The sequence below is a fragment of the Rhea americana genome, unplaced genomic scaffold (assembly GCF_003343005.1).
Source record: "Rhea americana isolate MKP2758 unplaced genomic scaffold, rheAme1 scaffold_57, whole genome shotgun sequence".
In the NCBI taxonomy this organism is placed as follows: domain Eukaryota; kingdom Metazoa; phylum Chordata; class Aves; order Rheiformes; family Rheidae; genus Rhea; species Rhea americana.
In genome coordinates this window covers 2,084,408-2,090,516 of record NW_028186723.1, presented here as the reverse complement: position 1 = coordinate 2,090,516, position 6,109 = coordinate 2,084,408, and positions in this window count along the sequence as shown.

Here is a 6,109-nt window from a genome sequence, read left to right as displayed (position 1 = left end):
CCCCCCGTGCCGCTGGGAGCGGCCTGCCCGCAGGGAAGCACCCGCCGCTCCGGCCCGGCCGGGCCTCGCCGGCCCCGCGGCGGGGAGTGTAGGACGCCGAGGGCTGCGGCTGCTTGGGCGCAGCTGGYTTGCGAACCGCTAGCTCAGGAGACCGGTGCCGGCGGCGCTGCGCAAGCAGTGTGGCCCGTGGCTTGTGRGCGCCGGTGCTTTTCGTTTCAAGCCCCGTGCGCCTCTCCCTTGCGAGCCCTGTTTTTCGCAGCTCCCGCCCCTGCAGCATCCCGAGGGCTGGGGGACTTTGTTTCTGTTCCTGGTTTTTCTCTGCTGCTTTGAACAGCTCTCTCTAGGTTTGTTAAAGTGTGACTTTTACCCAGTCTGCTTTATTACATGCTTTATCTGATTCACCCGCTAAATCTACAATCTGCTGTAATTTTTCGTATTGTTACTTGTTAATGATGAATAAAGCCCAGGAGGTAGCCCAGGGCTGTAATGCCTACATAACAGATTTCATACAAATCCCCGTCCTGCTCTTACCTACTTCTGTGAAACCTGCTGCTATTAATTGGCTAAAGTAGTTGGTCTGTATTCTCATTTACTGTTCAGCCCTTTGCTCAACTCTGAAACCAGAAGATTACTCTTGGGTGAATTTAAATGTTTTTACTCCTCTTTTAAAACTGTTAAAATAATATAAAACAGCTGTTGGGTAAATGAGAGCCTGTTTCCTTCTCTCGTTTTTTTTAATCACCAGCATGTCTTGCAGCAGCACCAAGAATGACCACAGCAGTCTGGGAGCAACTGGAAGGAATAGTTATTTTTTCCCCACGTATATTTATTCTTCTAAGGCTGCTCGTTGTTCCAGCTGGACCATAAAAATCCCTTCCAGGCTCAGGCTTGATTTACAAGGTCACAACCTGGGAGCAAATTATTTATTTATTTACACACTATTTACTTAACCCTGACTAAAGGCCACACACCAGTTTGGACCTGCTGCTTGGCAAACTATTCCCAAGCATTCCCATGGACTTTGCTTTGCTGCTTACCATCTGATGGACCAAAGTGCGACCCCCTTTGATGGGGAGGGAGAGAGGGAGTCATGGCATCCTCAGATGCAAAAGGAAGCCTTAGGCTGAAGAATTGTGGCTGGGGATATTTGTCTATCACAGACCTATGACACTGATAAAGGAAAAAAAATCTGTCAGTCAACTCTGATCTTCCACAGCCTGGTCACAGGAATAGTTGCTACCTGTCTGCACTGAATCTTTCAGCAGGAAAAACTCAGGACACTGTGAGATGAGGCTGCAGCTTTACTGTARGTTGCTACAACTGATCTTCAATGGTTTGCAAGCCTTCATGTATGTGCTTACTGCCCCGACCCAAAAGGGACAGAGGAGAATTTGGCTGATCAATCAAATTCAATCTTTTAATTTTCCTAAAGTCAGGCAGGCTGCATCGTCTCTTGAATTCTGTCCACAGTTTATAGCAGTGGAACTTTGGGACAGAACCAACTTTTTTTCCAGATCTAACTAGAACAGTTTAAGTAGTTACCAGCTCTGCTGTCCATTAGTACCTTCACAGATGACACTGATGGATTTTGTGAAGGTCTGTAGTCCAGTTTAGTGCAATATCAGCCAGGTTAAAATCCCATAAAATCTTAAATGCCTTTCCCAAGATGATGCTGATGGTGGGAAGCAGTTAGGAGTACCATCTCACTGATCTTGGAGCATCATCCATCCATGTGTTCAGACCTTTTATTGCTACAGTGTCCCTATATACCACAACTTAATCAAATGTCAGTTCTTTGCCTATCAGCTTGTCCTATCAGATGAGAAGCTCTAATGCTTTGCAAAGGAAGATAAACTTAAAGATTGGAGAAATAAGGGAAGTTACTGTCTAGTATGTAGTAAAGCAGAAGACACATAATCAAGCATTGCTTCCCAGTATCTTTCTGGTTCAACACACACCAATCTGCAATGTCAGATCAGAGCTGGAGCAAGAATGTCTTTGAGAAACAATGCATCTCCAAAGGAAAAAAAAATAAGTACATTACAATTTTTGTACAGAACATCCCTTTGGTTCTTGCAGCATAGAGCAGCCAGATAATAGCTTAGGATTAACCCTGTTCAGAGAGATACCTTTTGTAAATTGCATTTAACTTGAAATTTCCTTGTGCCTTTGAGTTTCAGACAACTCTTAACATGATTTTATGCTAGCTCTTTGTTTCCATATTATTTAAGGATTTCAAGCCAAGAGAAGAGCATTCAGAACTGAGAAGGGTTGTTTCTACTTGCACTCCGTATCACAGTTTTTAACAAAGAGCTGATTTATGTTTTCCTCTAGAATTTAAGAAAGAACAGTTGTAATTAGGTGAGATCAATCTTATATTGCACATAAAATAATGGATAGACCGAAAAGAAGTCAAGATCTATTTCATTTGAGTGATCCTGTTGGAATGAGCTGTGAAGCTTCAACATTTCAGGAACTCCAGTGAGTTATCTAGGTATATTTTAAACCCTAATTTTGAGATGCTTTGTACAGTTTCCTGTTGTCTTCTCATCTCTATCCATGCAAAACGGACTGCAAGATGTGGGCCCTATTGGGTGTGCATACATATACATATGTGGTGCTATTCCGGGAATGTCAATAGTAGCAGTACTAGGAATAGGAGCTGGGCACAGCAGCTAAATCTTGTTGTGGCAGCAGGCTGGGGCAGCTGGAGACAGTGGATTTGTTGTTGTCAAGCCTATGTCCTGTGGACAGGCTGGTGACTTGCCTGGGTTTCTGGGTGGTTCTGAGCTCTGTAGCGTGTCTCTTGCAGGGCCTGCGTGGTTGGTAGGAGAAGGAAGATGCACAGAACAGACGTGATGAACATTTACAGAAAGAAGGATGGCGGAGTTAGTAAACAAAGAGAGTGAAGAGACTATTTTAGCTTATTGATGACATTGTAATCTCTTAATGCAGTTACAGGAAGAAAAAATTGTCAGAGAGGGAGAGGAATAATTTAAATGAATACAAGAAGATTTAATGAGGGGTAATATGATGAAAGGGGAGATTTGATATTGAACCACAGGAAGTTCCACCTGACCGTGAGGGGGAATTTCTTCCCTGTGAGAGTGACGGAGCACTGGCACAGGTTGCCCAGAGAGGTTGTGGAGTYTCCTTCTCTGGAGATTTTCAAGGCCTGCCTGGATGCAACCCTGTCTAACATGCTCTAGATGACCCTGCTGAGCAGGGAGATTGGACTAGATGATCTCCAGAGGTCCCTTCCAACCTTACTGATTCTAGGATGATATGATATCTGAAAGAATTTTTAGGATGTCAGACACACTTGCCAGAAGTAGCAGTGGATGTCTCATCACTCTGGCCTTTATCGCTGGATTTGACAAAACTCTGATTCTCAGTTTTGGCTCAAACTGCACCATCTCTAAGATCTGGACATTTCCAGCTCTTACTTTTAGCTCTTCCAGCTCTTACTTTCTTATGGTTTCCTACCATATCTCAACAACTTCAGTCTTATCAAGTATCCCTCAGTTTTCCTAGTGCAAAGAAAAATAAGCTCTCTGAGCTTTACTGCTGAATTACCAGCTGGATTTGAAGAAGATTTACTGGAGATGTGGAGTGAAGGAATAATTTGTCCCTGGCTATTAGGCTTGTATGGACAGAGCAGTGCTGGCCACCAGCTGGACTGAAGAGCTGCCAGCCTGGCACAAGGTGAGACTGTGCTTGCAGGGAACTAGCCAGCCACTCATGACCTGGCAGGATCTTGTTGTCATTGTCCAGCCATGTCGTCACTGCAGTTGGAATCAGGCATTACTGTTATTCATTTAATATAAACTTAAGTATTGACTGTTTGTTCTTTTAGGCATTAGTCAAAGTCCACTGAAATGCTTGGAAGGCCTCCTGTTGATTTCAGTGAGTTATGCACTGTTGTCATTCTTCTTTCTCTGGAGAACAAGAAGTATGTAAAGGCAAATTAAAAATGCATTTTCTATCTTTTTTTTTCTTGCTGTCCTCCTAAATCCCTTTGTAAACTCAGCATACATCCGACAAAACGTTTTGTGTTGGTTATCTAAACATTTTCTCTAAAACCTGAACTGAGGGAAAGCAGAGGAGAAACAACTTTTCAAGTCTTTATACAAAGTAATCAGGCTTCACCCTCTGTTTTGTCCCATGAAGAAACTGTCACTGGGCTATATTCACATTAGACATTTGTTATTAGAGAAATAGAGACATGATGGAATGCTGCCACAAGATCCATGTTTCTTGTTTTTAAAATAAACATCTTGGCTTTGACTTGACATTTATTTTCCATAAATGCCTCAGCTGCAATTTGGCATTTCTGTAACAGTGGGAGACCGTTATCCTGTGACAACATGCAATTCCATTGACATTATCTCTTGATTATATGTGACAGTGTGCCAAATACTGTATATACTTGCCTTGAGTCAAAAAATGCAATGGAAATATAAAACAAATGTATTGGATAACAGAAGTGGCCATATTTTCCAGCCCTACACTGAATGTTTGGCACCATAATTACGTGAGATACGCTATGCAGTAGTATGTGCTACGTTAGCAAGAGCACTCTGAGTTTGACTTTGGGTATCCAAGGTATTGAATGCCTATCAATTCCTAGTGACTTCTGAGCTGTAGTTGGTAACATTGGTTAGCATGTGCGGGACCTACCATACCAACAGTTCGAAAAGCTCTGAGTCAAATGCACACAGATAAATCCTGCTGCTCTGAAAGACCCCACTGTGCTAACATTGCTGTTGTTCAGTGCAGTTTTTCATCAGGGGACCCTCTTACAAGCATGCTGGTTCATTGATTCCCTCTAGGTGATAAAAGAAGTGCAACGATTCTCTGTCTTTTGGTCTGTCTTTCTATCATATACTGAGTAAAAGAGGAACACCCAAGTCGAAGGCCTCTTTGTTTCCTGAAATCTGGGTTGAGCTGTTTTTAAAAAGTCAAACCTCAGGAAAAGGTAGAGTTTGACCAGTGATTTCACCTCCATTCAACCCTCCCAGAATGGACTGTGGACTTTTTTTATTCCAGTGCCCTTTAGAGATAAAAATTTTGAAGATCCTTTGTTTTTCTCCAAAAGATTGAGCTCAGGTCTCTATCTTTCTTGYATTTTGTGAGAATTGTGATGCTTTTTGTAATCCTGTCTGCAACTTAAATGTAGGACCCTGGATTGAGGTCTCATTAGGTGAGCAAAGAAAGGGGCTGACTTTAGTCTGGAAATGTGTCTCTTTCAAAACATGGGTTTGGATTTATATATGCAGAAGGTGTTTCGACTGGGAGTGAAATTTCTGGTTCATGCCAGATATATTTATTTGTAGTATAGAAGTCTGAGGAATTTACACCAATTTATGCTTGTTGACAAGCTTATTCTTTGTCAGTTCAGCTGATAGTTTTCAAAATTCCCTTCCCCTACACCTGCTCCATACGCCTCAGAGGAGGTCTGTAATTCAATTTTTGAGCATCTCACTCAGGAGAAATTCTTACTCTATCTTTCCCTTAGTATTTGTGTGATTGATCAGCCCCTGGACTGATGTCCCAAGGCATACAGTGATCTTACCATTTTGTTACTATTCATCCTGCAGGATTTAATTTTTCCTAGATAAAAGCAGTGCCCAAACTTTGTTAAAAACAAAGTAGGTTTGGCATTTCTGGAAGCAGAGTTCCTTTTGCTATTAATGCAGTTTTCATTAAGTTAATCCCCTAAAGGTATTTGACAGAACCATTTTCGTTTCAATCTGGACTAATATTTATCTAGAGCAATAATGAGGCAATAATTAATCTAGATTATAACTAAGATTTGCCTTTAATTGCTCTAGCTGCCAAGTCTCACTGTCTACACCTACTCTTTCTTGACATCCGGAATCCCAGACAGAAACACTTGCACTGTGAGAAGAGCCCAAGACYGCATCTTTTTTAAGCATCGGCGATTCCTTTGAAAGGGTGGCAGAACATTTAAAGCAGGCCAGAAAGCATTGCAGTAGTTACAGTCTTTGTTTATACAGACAGAATACAGCCGAGGGATTAGAGCAGGGAAGTGATGACTGTGAGTCCTCTGAGATTTTATTCTAGTCTATTCCCGCTTCAACACACA